The sequence below is a fragment of the Pleurodeles waltl genome, chromosome 4_2 (assembly GCF_031143425.1).
Source record: "Pleurodeles waltl isolate 20211129_DDA chromosome 4_2, aPleWal1.hap1.20221129, whole genome shotgun sequence".
In the NCBI taxonomy this organism is placed as follows: Eukaryota; Metazoa; Chordata; class Amphibia; order Caudata; family Salamandridae; genus Pleurodeles; species Pleurodeles waltl.
The window spans coordinates 1024982050-1024997983 of record NC_090443.1 but is presented as its reverse complement, the minus strand read 5'-3'; positions in this window follow the sequence as shown (position 1 = coordinate 1024997983).

Sequence of the window (15934 nt, the reverse complement as noted above, 5' to 3'; positions counted from 1 at the left end):
GGATGTAAACCACCCTGTTTGAAGTTTTTTAGCTAAGCAACAATGTGAAGATGTATTTTCAGAGTTTCTATCAGTAAGTTTTAGTTTAGAGCAGTGGGAATTGTCCACTGAACCTATTTGTAGTGATGGAAATGCCAGACAGGGATGCTGTCTCAGAAAAGCCATAGCTGGGCAAAAACTTTGTCCATATGGCTGGAAGAGAGAACAGGGATGCTGTTTCTCTTGGGTTGGAGCAGGGCAGGGATGCTGTCCTATCAGCTCCACACTAGGGCAGGGATGCTGTCCTAAGTGTTGTGAGGCAGTGCAGAGTTTCTGCACTAAAGTTTCTCTGGGAGGGTTGGAGGGATGCTCCATGTTAACTAAAATGGTGCTCTTTTTCTCACCAATGTTAGTTATCCCACAGAGAGGTACTTCCACCTCAGGGAGTCCAGCTTTGCCAGCTGATGATTCCCTTGGAACAGGTGCCACCCCAGGAGAGGTTTCTCCCACCACAGGAATAGTATCCTGAATGGTAGGGTGGTTAGGGGATACTGTGATACCCTTTTTACCTGTTGCTGGAGAGGGATCCTGAGTTTTCAGGCCTTCTCTCCTTTGCTTTTTCATTTCACTTGAAATGAGAGGGAACAATTCCTCAGGGATGCCCAGCATGGCTGCATGGGCATAAAACTCTACATCAGCCCAACCTGAGGCCTCTAGGTCATTACCTAAGAGACAGTCTACAGGTAAGCTAGGTGATACCACCACCTGCTTAGGGCCAGTAACTCCACCCCAACTAAACTGAATTATAGCTAAGGGAAGAAACTTAGTGGAGTTATGGACATCAATAATCTTATACTGTTGTCCAATGATGTGTTGTTCAGGAGGCACTAGGTTTTCAGTCACCAAAGTGAAACTGGCACCTGTGTCCCTGTAGGCCAAGGCCTCAACACCATTTATTGAAACTGTCTGCCTGTACTTATCCATTGTAAGGGGACAAGCAGCCAGTGTGGCAAGGCCAATGCCACTAGGTGTGACAGAAACTGTCTTGGGACTGATTACATCAGTTTCCACTATGGACCCATAAGTGAACCCAACTACACCCTTTGCTTGACTGTTGCCAGCAGTCCCACCACTAGTATCACTACTGCTAGGGGCACTAGAGCTTGATGTATTAGTGGTGGTAGGCTCAGGGGGTTTACCTGGACAGGACTTATCCCCTGGCCTATGGCCTCTGTTTTTACACACAAAGCACCAAGGCTTTTTAATGTGTGCAGGTTGGGAAGAAGAGGAAGAATTTGTTTTATCCCCACCCTCTGAAGAGTGTTTAAGATTTGAAGTGGGATCTTTGGTTTTACCCTTATCCCCATGCTTATCTTGAGATTTTTCACCATCTTTCTTCTTATTGCCATCTTTGTCACCCCCTGTATGAACTTTTCTGTTCACCCTTGTTCTGACCCATTTGTCTGCCTTCTTTCCCAATTCTTGGGGAGAGGTCAGATCAGAGTCTACCAGGTACTGGTGCAACAAATCAGACACACAATTATTAAGTATATGCTCTCTCAGGATTGTGTTATACAGGCTTTCATAATCAGTAACTTTACTGCCATGTAACCACCCCTCCAAGGCCTTCACTGAATGGTCAATGAAATCAACCCAGTCTTGTGAAGACTCCTTTTTGGTCTCTCTGAACTTTATCCTGTACTGTTCAGTGGTTAAGCCATAACCATCCAGGAGTGCATTCTTAAGAACTGTAAAATTATTGGCATCACTTTCTTTCACAGTAAGGAGTCTATCCCTACCCTTTCCACTAAATGATAGCCATAGGATAGCAGCCCACTGCCTTTGAGGGACATCCTGTACAGCACAGGCCCTCTCAAGTGCAGCAAACCACTTGTTAATGTCATCCCCCTCCTTATAAGGGGGAACTATCTTGTGCAGATTCCTGGAATCATGCTCTTTTGCAGGATGACTATGGGGAATACTGCTGCTGCCACCATGGGTATCTAAACCCAACTTCTGTCTTTCCCTCTCTATTTCTAAAGACTGTCTATCCAAATCCAGCTGTTGCTTCTTGAGCTTCAGTCTGGTTTGTTCCACTCTCAATCTATTGAGCTCCCTTTCCAACAATCTGTCATCAGGGTGGGTGGGAGGGACATTTCTAGATACAGAGGTATGATGGGAATGAACAGAAGGAGACCTGTCCCTTACAGAGGGCACCCTAACAGCTTGGCTACCAGTATAATGTGAGAGCACATCATCAGTATGATGTGATTCAACCTCTGTACCAACTATGCTAGACTGTCTAGTAATGGGCAGGCTGAGAAGTTTCTTTCCTGAACCTTTTCCTGGGGGAGTCCCTGGATCAGATTGAGAACCATTAGCTACTTTTTCTACAGATTGGGCACTTATGGCCTTATCCTGTACTCTAAGCATATTAATTAACAGTTCTAAGGAAGGATTCTTCCCTACACTCAAACCTCTCTCTATGCAGAGACTCCTTGCTCCTTTCCAGCTAAGGTGATCATATGCAAGTTTGGACAGTTCAACTTTTTGGCCTGTGCCAGACATTTTTAGAGAGAGTTAAAGTGATAGACAAAGAGAAAAAAGTTTTCAGAACTTTTTGGAAAGACAGAAAAAAAACTTTTTAAACTTTTAAGAACTTTTTGAAAGTTTAGAAGTACTTTTCAGCACTTAGAAAAGAGTGAAAAGAGGAAATGCAAAACTTTTTGGCTATGTGTATATACACTGACCTTGTTTTGTATATTTTTCTCTTATGAAAAGTACAATGACAAGAGTGGTAAGTAGTCTCAAGCACTTATCCCACCACTGCACAACCAATGTAGGAGGCTGGACTGGCTTGTAGTGAGTACCAAGGGGTACTTGCACCTTGCACCAGGCCCAGTTATCCCTTATTAGTGTATAGGGTGTCTAGCAGCTTAGGCTGATAGATAATGGTAGCTTAGCAGAGCAGCTCAGGCTGAACTAGGAGACGTGTGAAGCTACTACAGTACCACTTAGTGTCATATGCACAATATCATAAGAAAACACAATACACAGTTATACTAAAAATAAAGGTACTTTATTTTTATGACAATATGCCAAAGTATCTTAGAGTGTACCCTCAGTGAGAGGATAGGAAATATACACAAGATATATATACACAATAGCAAAAATATGCAGTATAGTCTTAGAAAACAGTGCAAACAATGTATAATTACAATAGGATGCAATGGGGAAACATAGGGATAGGGGCAACACAAACCATATACTCAAAAAGTGGAATGTGAACCACGAATGGACCCCAAACCTATGTGACCTTGTAGAGGGTCGCTGGGACTATTAGAAAATAGTGAGAGTTAGAAAAATAACCCTCCCCAAGACCCTGAAAAGTGAGTGCAAAGTGCACCAAAGTTCCCCTAAGGACAAAATAGTCGTGTTAGAGGGAAAATGCAAGGAAAACACAAATCAGCAATGCAACAACGATGGATTCCTGACTGAGGGTACCTGTGGAACAAGGGGGCCAAGTCCAAAAGTCACAAGCAGCTCGGAGATGGGCAGATGCCCAAGAAATGCCAGCGGTTGGTGCAAAGAAGCTCTTACTAGGCTGAAGAACTGTGAATACTGCAGGAACGACAAGGGCTAGAGACTTCCCCTTTGGAGGATGGATCCCCCACGCCTTGGAGAGTCGTGCAGAAGTGTTTTCCCGCCGGATGGACGCCAACAAGCCTTGCTACACGCAAATCGTGCGTTTGGCGTTTTTGGACGCTGCTGGGGCCCAGGAGGGACCAGAAGGTCGCAAGTTGGACCTGCAGAGAGAGGGGACGTCGAGCAAGACAAAGAGCCCTCACTGAAGCAGGTAGCACCCGGAGAAGTGCCAGAAACAGGCACTACGAGGATGCGTGAAACGGTGCTCGCCGAAGTTGCACAAAGGAGTCCCACGTCGCCGGAGACCAACTTAGAAAGTCGTGCAATGCAGGTTAGAGTGCCGTGGACCCAGGCTTGGCTGTGCACACAGGATTTCCGCCGGAAGTGCACAGGGGCCGGAGAAGCTTGCAAAGTCGCGGTTCCCAGCAATGCAGCCCAGCGAGGTGAGGCAAGGACTTACCTCCACCAAACTTGGGCTGAAGAGTCACTGGACTGTGGGGGTCACTTGGACGGTGTCGCTGGATTCGAGGGACCTCGCTCGTCGTGCTGAGAGGAGACCCAAGGGACCGGAAATGCAGCTTTTTGGTGCCTGCGGTTGCAGGGGGGAAGATTCCGTCGACCCACGGGAGATTTCTTCGGAGCTTCTGGTGCAGAGAGGAGGCAGACTACCCCCACAGCATGCACAAGCAGGAAAACAGTCGAGAAGGCGGCAGGATCAGCGTTACAGAGTTGCAGTAGTCGTCTTTGCTACTATGTTGCAGGTTTGCAGGCTTCCAGCGCGGTCAGCGGTCGATTCCTTATCAGAAGGTGAAGAGGGAGATGCAGAGGAACTCGGCTGAGCTCATGCATTCGTTATCTAAAGTTTCCCCAGAGACAGAGACCCTAAATAGCCAGAAAAGAGGGTTTGGCTACCTAGGAGAGAGGAAAGGCTACTAACACCTGAAGGAGCCTATCACAAGGAGTCTCTGACGTCACCTGGTGGCACTGGCCACTCAGAGCAGTCCAGTGTGCCAGCAGCACCTCTGTTTCCAAGATGGCAGAGGTCTGGAGCACACTGGAGGAGCTCTGGACACCTCCCAGGGGAGGTGCAGGTCAGGGGAGTGGTCACTCCCCTTTCCTTTGTCCAGTTTCGCGCCAGAGCAGGGGCTAAGGGGTCCCTGAACCGGTGTAGACTGGCTTATGCAGAATTGGGCACCTCTGTGCCCAACAAAGCATTTCCAGAGGCTGGGGGAGGCTACTCCTCCCCTGCCTTCACACCATTTTCCAAAGGGAGAGGGTGTCACACCCTCTCTCAGAGGAAGTTCTTTGTTCTGCCATCCTGGGCCAGGCCTGGCTGGACCCCAGGAGGGCAGCTGCCTGTCTGAGGGGTTGGCAGCAGCAGCAGCTGCAGTGAAACCCCAGGAAGGGCAGTCTGGCAGTACCAGGGTCTGTGCTACAGACCACTGGGATCATGGAATTGTACCAACAATGCCAGGATGGCATAGAGGGGGCAATTCCATGATCATAGACATGTTACATGGCCATATTCGGAGTTACCATGGTGAAGCCACATATAGGTAGTGACCTATATGTAGTGCACGCGTGTAATGGTCTCCCCGCACTCACAAAGTTCAGTGAATTGGCTCTGAACAATGTGGGGGCACCTTGGCTAGTGCCAGGGTGCCCTCACACTAAGTAACTTTGCACCTAACCTTTACCAGGTAAAGGTTAGACATATAGGTGACTTATAAGTTACTTAAGTGCAGTGTAAAATGGCTGTGAAATAACGTGGACGTTATTTCACTCAGGCTGCAGTGGCAGACCTGTGTAAGAATTGTCAGAGCTCCCTATGGGTGGCAAAAGAAATGCTGCAGCCCATAGGGATCTCCTGGAACCCCAATACCCTGGGACCTCAGTACCATATACTAGGGAATTATAAGGGTGTTCCAGTAAGCCAATGTAAATTGGTAAAATTGGTCACTAGCCTGTTAGTGACAATTTGAAAGTAATGAGAGAGCATAACCACTGAGGTTCTGGTTAGCAGAGCCTCAGTGAGACAGTTAGGCACCACACAGGGAACATATACATGCACACCTATGAGCACTGGGGCCCTGTGTGACAGGGTCCCAGTGACACATACATATAGGCCACAAACCTATGAGCACTGGGGTCCTGACCAGCAGGATCCCAGTGACACATAACAAACATACTGAAACCATAGTGTTTTCACTATGAGCACTGAGGCCTGGCTATCAGGATCCCAGTGAGACAGTGAAAACAGTGACAAACACCCTGACATACACTCACAAACAGGCCAAAAGTGGGGGTAACAAGGCTAGAAAGAGGCTACCTTCTCACAGTAGCCCAGACTCCCGTCCAAGGGTCGAGTTCCTAGAGCCTTGCTGGTCCTCTTCAGCTCTGCAAATCTCCAAGAGCTCCAGTTGCATTTGCTTGTTGGTGGTTCTCATGACCACTGACCCGTCTGCAATCCGACAACTGTCGAAGGACAGCTCCTAGGTGACTTCAGGGACTCCTCTGCAGCTTCTGGACTCCGCAGCTGGACTTCGTCCACTTCCCTCAACCGGAATCTTCACCCACAGAAGGGTGGGCATTGCCTCCTGCCCCACCTGGAAACTCCTACATGAATTGGATCCTGTCCTGTTCTTTTGCAGGTCCTTTTCATCCAGAATTCACCATTGAGTTGCACTGGTCTGGTCCTGTTTTTGCAATATTTCATTTACGATTCCCCATGTTAGCCTATGGGATGACCAGGTAACTTACCTCTGCTCTCCTGGTCGCTGGGGGTCTTCTAGATACTTATTTCTTGGGGTTCCACTCTCTCCCAGCCCTTGGCTAACTACTCCATATCCTCAGGTGGGGGACCCATTCTCGCATTCAACTTTTTTAGTATATATTGTTTGGCCCCCCTATAGGGCCCTTGCTATTTTATGCTGTTTCCTAATGATTACCTGTGTGTATTTTGTGTTTACTTCCCTCCAGAAGGTGGTTGCCTATAGTAATTGTAGGAAAGTACCATCTTGCCTGGCATGTTACCCCCATATTTCACTGTATATATGTTGTTTTAGTTGTATGTGTCACTGGGACCCTGCCAGCCAGGGCCCCAGTGCTCATAAGTGTGCCCTGTATGTGTTACCTGTGTTATGACTAACTGTCTCACTGAGGCTCTGCTAATCAGAACCTCAGTGGTTATGCTCTCTCATTTCTTTCCAAATTGTCACTAACAGGCTAGTGACCAATTTCACCAATTTACATTGGCATACTGGAACACCCTTATAATTCCCTAGTATATGGTACTGAGGTACCCAGGGTATTGGGGTTCCAGGAGATCCCTATGGGCTGCAGTATTTCTTTTGCCACCCATAGGGAGCTCTGACAATTCTTACACAGGCGTGCAACTGCAGCCTGAGTGAAATAAGGTCCACGTTATTACACAACCATTTACCACTGCACTTAAGTAACTTATAAGTCACCTATATGTCTAACCTTTACCTGGTAAAGGTTGGGTGCTAAGTTACTTAGTGTGTGGGCACCCTGGCACTAGCCAAGGTGCCCCCACATTGTTCAGGGCAAATTCCCCGGACTTTGTGAGTGCGGGGACACCATTACACGCGTGCACTACCCATAGGTCACTACCTATGTGTAGCTTCACAATGGTAACTCCGAATATGGCCATGTGACATGTCTATGATCATGGAATTGCCCCTTATATGCCATCCTGACATTGTTGGCACAATCCCATGATCCCACTGGTCTCTAGCACAGACCCAGGTACTGCCAAACTGCCTTTTCAGGGGTTTCACTGCAGCTGCTGCTGCTGCCAACCCCTCAGACAGGTTTCTGCCCTCCTGGGGTCCAGCCAGGCTTGGCCCAGGAAGGCAGAACAAAGGACTTCCTCAGAGAGAGGGTGTTACACCCTCTCCCTTTGGAAAAAGGTGTTCAGGCAGGGGAGGAGTAGCCTCCCCCAGCCTCTGGAAATGCTTTCATGGGCACAGATGGTGCCCATTTCTGCATAAGCCAGTCTACACCGGTTCAGGGACCCCTCAGCCCTGCTCTGGCGCGAAACTGGACAAAGGAAAGGGGAGTGACCACTCCCCTGACCTGCACCTCCCCTGGGAGGTGCCCAGAGCTCCTCCAGTGTGCTCCAGACCTCTGCCATCTTGGAAACAGAGGTGCTGCTGGCACACTGGACTGCTCTGAGTGGCCAGGGCCAGCAAGTGACGTCAGAGACTCCTTCAGATAGGCTCCTTCAGGTGTTGCTAGCCTATCCTCTCTCCTAAGTAGCCAAACCCTCTTTTCTGGCTATTTAGGGTCTCTGCTTTGGGGAATTCCTTAGATAACGAATGCAAGAGCTCATCCGAGTTCCTCTGCATCTCTCTCTTCACCTTCTGCCAAGGAATCGACTGCTGAACGCGCTGGAAGCCTGCAAAACTGCAACAAAGTAGCAAAGACGACTACTGCGACATTGTAACGCTGATCCTGCCGCCTTCTCGACTGTTTTCCTGGTGGTGCATGCTGTGGGGGTAGTCTGCCTCCTCTCTGCACTAGAAGCTCCGAAGAAATCTCCCGTGGGACGACGGAATCTTCCCCCTGCAACCGCAGGCACCAAAAAGCTGCATCACCGGTCCTCTGGGTCTCCTCTCAGCACAACAAGCGAGGTCCCTTGAACTCAGCAACTCTGTCCAAGTGACTCCCACAGTCCAGTGACTCTTCAGTCCAAGTTTGGTGGAGGTAAGTCCTTGCCTCCCCACGCCAGACTGCATTGTTGGGAACCGCGTGTTTTGCAGCTACTCCGGCTCCTGTGCACTTTCAGAGGGAATCCTTTGTGCACAGCCAAGCCTGGGTCCACAGCACTCTAACCTGCATTGCACGACCTCCTGAGTTGTCCTCCGGTGGCGTGGGACTCTCTTGTGCAACTTCGGGTGAGCACCGTTTCACTCCACTTCGTAGTGCCTGTTCCATCACTTCTCTGGGTGCTGCCTGCTTCTGAGAGGGCTCCTTGTCTTGCTGGACGCCCCTTCTGTCCCCTCACGCAATTGGCGACATCCTGGTCCCTCCTGGGCCACAGCAGCATCCAAAAACCCTAACTGCGAGCTTTGCAGCTAGCAAGGCTTGTTTGCAGTCTTTCCACGGGAAAACACTTCTGCACAACTCTTCACGACGTGGGACATCCATCCTCCAAAGGGGAAGTTTCTAGCCCTTGTCGTTCCTGCAGAATCCTCAGCTTCTACCATCCGGTGGCAGCTTCTTTGCACCCACAGCTGGCATTTCCTGGGCATCTGCCCACTCTTGACTTGATCGTGACTTTTGGACTTGGTCCCCTTGTTCCACAGGTACTCTTGTCTGGAAATCCATCGTTGTTGCATTGCTGGTGTTGGTCTTTCCTGCAGAATTCCCCTATCACGACTTCTGTGCTCTTTGGGGAACTTAGGTGCACTTTGCACCCACTTCTCAGGGTCTTGGGGTGGGCTATTTTTCTAACCCTCACTGTTTTCTTACAGTCCCAGCGACCCTCTACAAGGTCACATAGGTTTGGGGTCCATACGTGGTTCGCATTCCACTTTCAGAGTATATGGTTTGTGTTGCCCCTATCCCTATGTGCCCCTATTGCATTCTATTGTGACTATACATTGTTTGCACTGTTTTCTATTGCTATTACTGCATATTTTTGGTATTGTGTACATATATCTTGTGTATATTTGCTATCCTCATACTGAGGGTACTCACTGAGATACTTTTGGCATATTGTCATAAAAATAAAGTACCTTTATTTTTAGTATATCTGTGTATTGTGTTTTCTTATGATATTGTGCAAGTGACACTAGTGGTACTGTAGGAGCTTCACTCGTCTCCTAGTTCAGCCTAAGCTGCTCTGCTAAACTACCTTTTCTATCAGCCTAAGCTGCTAGACACCCCTATACACTAATAAGGGATACCTGGGCCTGGTGCAAGGTGTAAGTACCCCTTGGTACTCACTACAAGCCAGTCCAGCCTCCTACAGTAATCTAATGTGATGTTCCTGTGCTAAAGTATCTTTTTTTTTGCCACACTGTGTGATTCCTTTCCGGTGTGATAAGTTACTGTGTGACTGCTGTGGTATTGCAAGTGCTTCACATTCCTCCTAGTTAAGTCTTGGCTGCTTACCACAGCTACCACTAGAGAGCCCTGACTACTTAGACACTAACACTATCTAATAAGGGTTGCCTGGACCCAGTATAAGGTGTAACACCATAGGTGTCCACCACACACTTGGCCAGCCTCCTACAAAAATTTCCTATATGCTGATTTACACGTTTGATTCACTATCATCTAATAATGTTTTGTGATGTAAAGTGCTCTGATACTCTGCACCAGTAGTTCCCAACCTGTGGTCCGGGGACACCTGGGGTTCCGCAAAATCTCCTCAGGGGGTCCACGACTGCTTAGAAAATTTAATAATTTTAACTGATTAATACAGTGTATGTAAAGTGGCTAAAAGTATAATTAAAATGTTTAAAACATACTGTTAATGTAAAGGAATTTGAAACTGGAGGCAAAAAATGTAATTAGTACCCTCAGATTGATTTGCAGGTGCATCAAACAGAACATAGTATGGACGATGTGTGTGAGGTCTCAACTGAATTCAGAAAAGCTCAAACCTTCCTATTATCATAATTTTTTATTTATATTTGCTCACAAATTAAATAAAATGTATAGTTTGTGTATGTGTTTGATGTATGCTTCTTTCTGTATTTTTTGTTATTTGTTTCCGGCTTCCTGTAATGACTCAGATGGGGAACACCAGACTCCAATAATGATTCAGTGGGGGTTCCCGGGTTCCGGTAATGCTAAAGTAGAGGTCCACTGAGGTCAAAAGGTTGGGAACCATTGCTCTACACTGGCCCTAGTATCAAAACAAATGTGAGAGGGGGGCTAAAGAGAAATGAGGGGCACTGTTGGAGAGCCGTAGCGAGAAAATCAGTGGAGAAGCAGGTACTTTTTTTTGGGGGGGGGCACCAAAAAAATCATAACTGTCTCAGAGGGCACCATCGGGGCTTAAACCGGCCCTGAATGATTGATATACCTAGGAAACGAGAAATGCACACAATATGTAACCTATTCTCCTCTTTTGCCCTGATCTGTTCCCCTATTCCGAGTTCTGCTCCCCCAACCTTCTGGTACGTTCCAAGGACAGTTTAGAACGTTAGCGCGAGTGTTGCTTGTCACCTCAGAGCAGTGTTGCCAGATTGGTCGATTTCCAGCACAAATGGACAAGATTTTTCCCATTTGTGCAGGAAAAAACACCACAGGCGGGCGATACGTGCCCCTCTGTGCGCACAATTTAGTAAATCGGTGGCGCACACAGACACCTTCCAAAATGAATGCAGGTTCTATGGCTCCGGTTAGCTCAAGCACTTGGAGCGCCGCCAATTATTCGTAGCGCAAAAGTACTAACTTGGCCGGCCCAAGTTCATTTTTTAGGCTTGCCCCCTGTGTGATTTGGCCAATGTGTTCTTAAGTGGCGAGACTGTAATTTTTTTATTGATTGCCTTGCTGTGTGGGCCTCACCAGAGTCAAAGCTTATGACAAAAAACCCTGGGAAGCTCAGAGGAGGATAGATAGTCTGTCTTCCTGGGCTGGAATCATAAGGCACGGACCCAAGCAACCTTCAAGCACGGGTGAACCTGTCAACCCTTTAACCTTACAAGTCAGGTGTCGTAAGTGTACAAGGCCAACGAGGAACAGGACTGGTGAGTACGGCGGCCATATTTGAATAGCATGTGCTTTAGCTCTGCAAATAGAGATAATAAAACTTATCCGGATGTAAATATTTTCCGACTACCATAATTTCGTTACTCATTCTCAAATTGAAAGTCCTACCCCCACATTAATCGAGAGGAAGACGGCAGATCACACGGAACAGTGTGGCACCTAGACTAATGTGTAACTGCAAGGGCTACTCCACTTCAACCAGGCCATGACTCTATCAAACCCCAAAGTTAGGGGTTTTTGTCCTGCATTATTGTGGCGGTAGGAATTCATTTTTTCCCCATACATGCATGTATACCAGAGAAAACTTGAAAGATGGGATACTTTGAGCCCTGCCAAATGCCCTTGACCATTTCTTTGAGAGATAGGGATCCTTTCAGCACCAGTGTTGCCAAACTGGGCGATTTCCTGCACAGATGGGCGATATTTTTCCCATTTGTGCAGGAAAACCCCCCAATTGCAGGTGCCTAATTGTTGGGCGCCTGTTAGCCCGTTGTGCAGAAAATTGGTTGTGGGGCAGTGCAACGCCACCAGCAGCGGACGTGCACTCACTCGCTAGTCAACATCACCCACACCCAGCGCCGCACGGAGCGACAGTCACACATCACCACGTCATCACCACGTCATCACCACCACCTGCCCCTCCATGTGAGAATATATTAAATGGACGGACTCCCCATGGTCATCATCAGTGTGTCACATGATCCATGACCATGATGCAACTTACACTGTGTGAGTGAGTGAGTAGTGCGCAAAGCAGCTGGTGGCGGTGTGGGCAGCGGGACAGTCAAAGGGCTGCCCCTGCTGAGTGACAGCAAATGAGCGTTCACACCAAGGTGACAGTGCGATTCGCAGGCAGCGTGCATGCAGCATTGATTGGACAGTGTGGGCTGTCACTCAGTCAATGGAATAGAGGTCAGGTCGGATTGTGGTGGAAAATAGTTGGATTGGGGCAGAGGGCCGTTAATCTAGTAGCGCGCGAAAGCACTACTAATTAATGGCCCTGCCAAAAATTATTGGCCTGCCCCCTCGGCGCAATTTAAAAAGCTGCAATGGTCAGTACTGCGCATGTGGTGGTGTGCTCTCACTCTCTTCTCTTGTGTGTGGCTGTGGGTGCTGAGTGGTGCTCACCGAGTTGCAAGTCTGCGCACGTAGTGGGCCCTGGCCCTCTCTTCTGTTGTGCATGGCTGTGCGCTGTGGCGCTCTCCGAGTTGCCGACTTGTGTGTGCTTGCCTGTGCCTCCTGCCAGCCCCAGAGTGAAAGATTGGGGCCCGGGAGACCCCCCCCCCTTCCTGTTGTGTAGGCGCTATGGCCGCTGCCCTCCCGACACTGACATGCGGCCGGTTGGTGCGCAGCGGAAGACAAGGTAGATGTGCTGCAATTTGTGCCTTTGTGAGCAAAAGTATTCCTTATTTTTAATATTCATGGGCTAATTGTGGATTGAGGGCGCAGTGGATCTGAAGCATTGCAGTATTGAAACCTTCCCCGTGCAGCTTCCACTGCAAAGGGGCCCCTTGAAGATGATGCATGGCTAAAATACAGTCCTGATATATCCAGCCCACAGCAAACAATAAATGAATAAAATATGTTATCAGTAAAACTTGCCACATTAACCCTGCGTAGCAGAAGATAGTCATTATTCGACACAGCAGACCCATCATTTTCAGAAACGTTAAAGCGAGGTCATTATTTGTGGGAAACTATTCTACTACCAAGTCCAAAAATGTTTGTGCTAGTGTACAGTAGGTCTTCACCTCTAAGGGCCTAAACATTAACTTCCCTGTAAGTTTGAGCATCTCCTGTAGGAGGCTGGACTGGTTTGTAGTGAGTACCAAGGGGTACTTGCACCTTGCACCAGGCCCAGTTATCCCTTATTAGTGTATAGGGTGTCTAGCAGCTTAGGCTGATAGATAATGGTAGCTTAGCAGAGCAGCTTAGGCTGAACTAGGAGACGTGTGAAGCTACTACAGTACCACTTAGTGTCATATGCACAATATCATAAGAAAACACAATACACAGTTATACTAAAAATAAAGGTACTTTATTTTTATGACAATATGCCAAAGTATCTTAGAGTGTACCCTCAGTGAGAGGATAGGAAATATACACAAGATATATATACACAATAGCAAAAATATGCAGTATAGTCTTAGAAAACAGTGCAAACAATGTATAGTTACAATAGGATGCAATGGGGAAACATAGGGATAGGGGCAACACAAACCATATACTCCAGAAGTGGAATGCGAACCACGAATGGACCCCAAACCTATGTGACCTTGTAGAGGGTCGCTGGGACTATTAGAAAATAGTGAGAGTTAGCAAAATAACCCTCCCCAAGACCCTGAAAAGTGAGTGCAAAGTGCACCAAAGTTCCCCTAAGGACAAAATAGTCGTGTTAGAGGGAAAATGCAAGGAAAACACAAATCAGCAATGCAACAACGATGGATTCCTGACTGAGGGTACCTGTGGAACAAGGGGACCAAGTCCAAAAGTCACAAGCAGCTCGGAGATGGGCAGAGGCCCAAGAAATGCCAGCGGTTGGTGCAAAGAAGCTCTTACTAGGCTGAAGAACTGTGAATACTGCAGGAACGACAAGGGCTAGAGACTTCCCCTTTGGAGGATGGATCCCCCACGCCTTGGAGAGTCGTGCAGAAGTGTTTTCCCGCCGGATGGACGCCAACAAACCTTGCTACACGCAAATCGTGCGTTTGGCGTTTTTGGACGCTGCTGGGGCCCAGGAGGGACCAGGAGGTCGCAAATTGGACCTGCAGAGAGAGGGAACGTCGAGCAAGACAAAGAGCCCTCACTGAAGCAGGTAGCACCCGGAGAAGTGCCAGAAACAGGCACTACGAGGATGCGTGAAACGGTGCTCGCCGAAGTTGCACAAAGGAGTCCCACGTCGCCGGAGACCAACTTAGAAAGCCGTGCAATGCAGGTGAGAGTGCCGTGGACCCAGGCTTGGCTGTGCACGAAGGATTTCCGCCGGAAGTGCACAGGGGCTGGAGAAGCTTGCAAAGTCGCGGTTCCCAGCAATGCAGCCCAGCGAGGTGAGGCAAGGACTTACCTCCACCAAACTTGGGCTGAAGAGTCACTGGACTGTGGGGGTCACTTGGACGGTGTTGCTGGATTCGAGGGACCTCGCTCGTCGTGCTGAGAGGAGACCCAAGGGACCGGTAATGCAGCTTTTTGGTGCCTGCGGTTGCAGGGGGAAGATTCCGTCGACCCACGGGAGATTTCTTCGGAGCTTCTGGTGCAGAGAGGAGGCAGACTACCCCCACAGCATGCACAAGCAGGAAAACAGTCGAGAAGGCGGCAGGATCAGCGTTACAGAGTTGCAGTAGTCGTCTTTGCTACTATGTTGCAGGTTTGCAGGCTTCCAGCGCGGTCAGCGGTCGATTCCTTATCAGAAGGTGAAGAGGGAGATGCAGAGGAACTCGGCTGAGCTCATGCATTCGTTATCTAAAGTTTCCCCAGAGACAGAGACCCTAAATAGCCAGAAAAGAGGGTTTGGCTACCTAGGAGAGAGGAAAGGCTACTAACACCTGAAGGAGCCTATCACAAGGAGTCTCTGACGTCACCTGGTGGCACTGGCCACTCAGAGCAGTCCAGTGTGCCAGCAGCACCTCTGTTTCCAAGATGGCAGAGGTCTGGAGCACACTGGAGGAGCTCTGGACACCTCCCAGGGGAGGTGCAGGTCAGGGGAGTGGTCACTCCCCTTTCCTTTGTCCAGTTTCGCGCCAGAGCAGGGGCTAAGGGGTCCCTGAACCGGTGTAGACTGGCTTATGCAGAATTGGGCACATCTGTGCCCAACAAAGCATTTCCAGAGGCTGGGGGAGGCTACTCCTCCCCTGCCTTCACACCATTTTCCAAAGGGAGAGGGTGTCACACCCTCTCTCAGAGGAAGTTCTTTGTTCTGCCATCCTGGGCCAGGCCTGGCTGGACCCCAGGAGGGCAGATGCCTGTCTGAGGGGTTGGCAGCAGCAGCAGCTGCAGAGAAACCCCAGGAAGGGCAGTCTGGCAGTACCAGGGTCTGTGCTACAGACCACTGGGATCATGGAATTGTACCAACAATGCCAGGATGGCATAGAGGGGGCAATTCCATGATCATAGACATGTTACATGGCCATATTCGGAGTTACCATGGTGAAGCTACATATAGGTAGTGACCTATATGTAGTGCACGCGTGTAATGGTGTCCCCGCACTCACAAAGTTCAGTGAATTGGCTCTGAACAATGTGGGGGCACCTTGGCTAGTGCCAGGGTGCCCTCACACTAAGTAACTTTGCACCTAACCTTTACCAGGTAAAGGTTAGACATATAGGTGACTTATAAGTTACTTAAGTGCAGTGTAAAATGGCTGTGAAATAACGTGGACGTTATTTCACTCAGGCTGCAGTGGCAGGCCTGTGTAAGAATTGTCAGAGCTCCCTATGGGTGGCAAAAGAAATGCTGCAGCCCATAGGGATCTCCTGGAACCCCAATACCCTGGGTACCTCAGTACCATATACTAGGGAATTATAAGGGTGTTCCAGTAAGCCAATGTAAATTGGTAAAAATGGT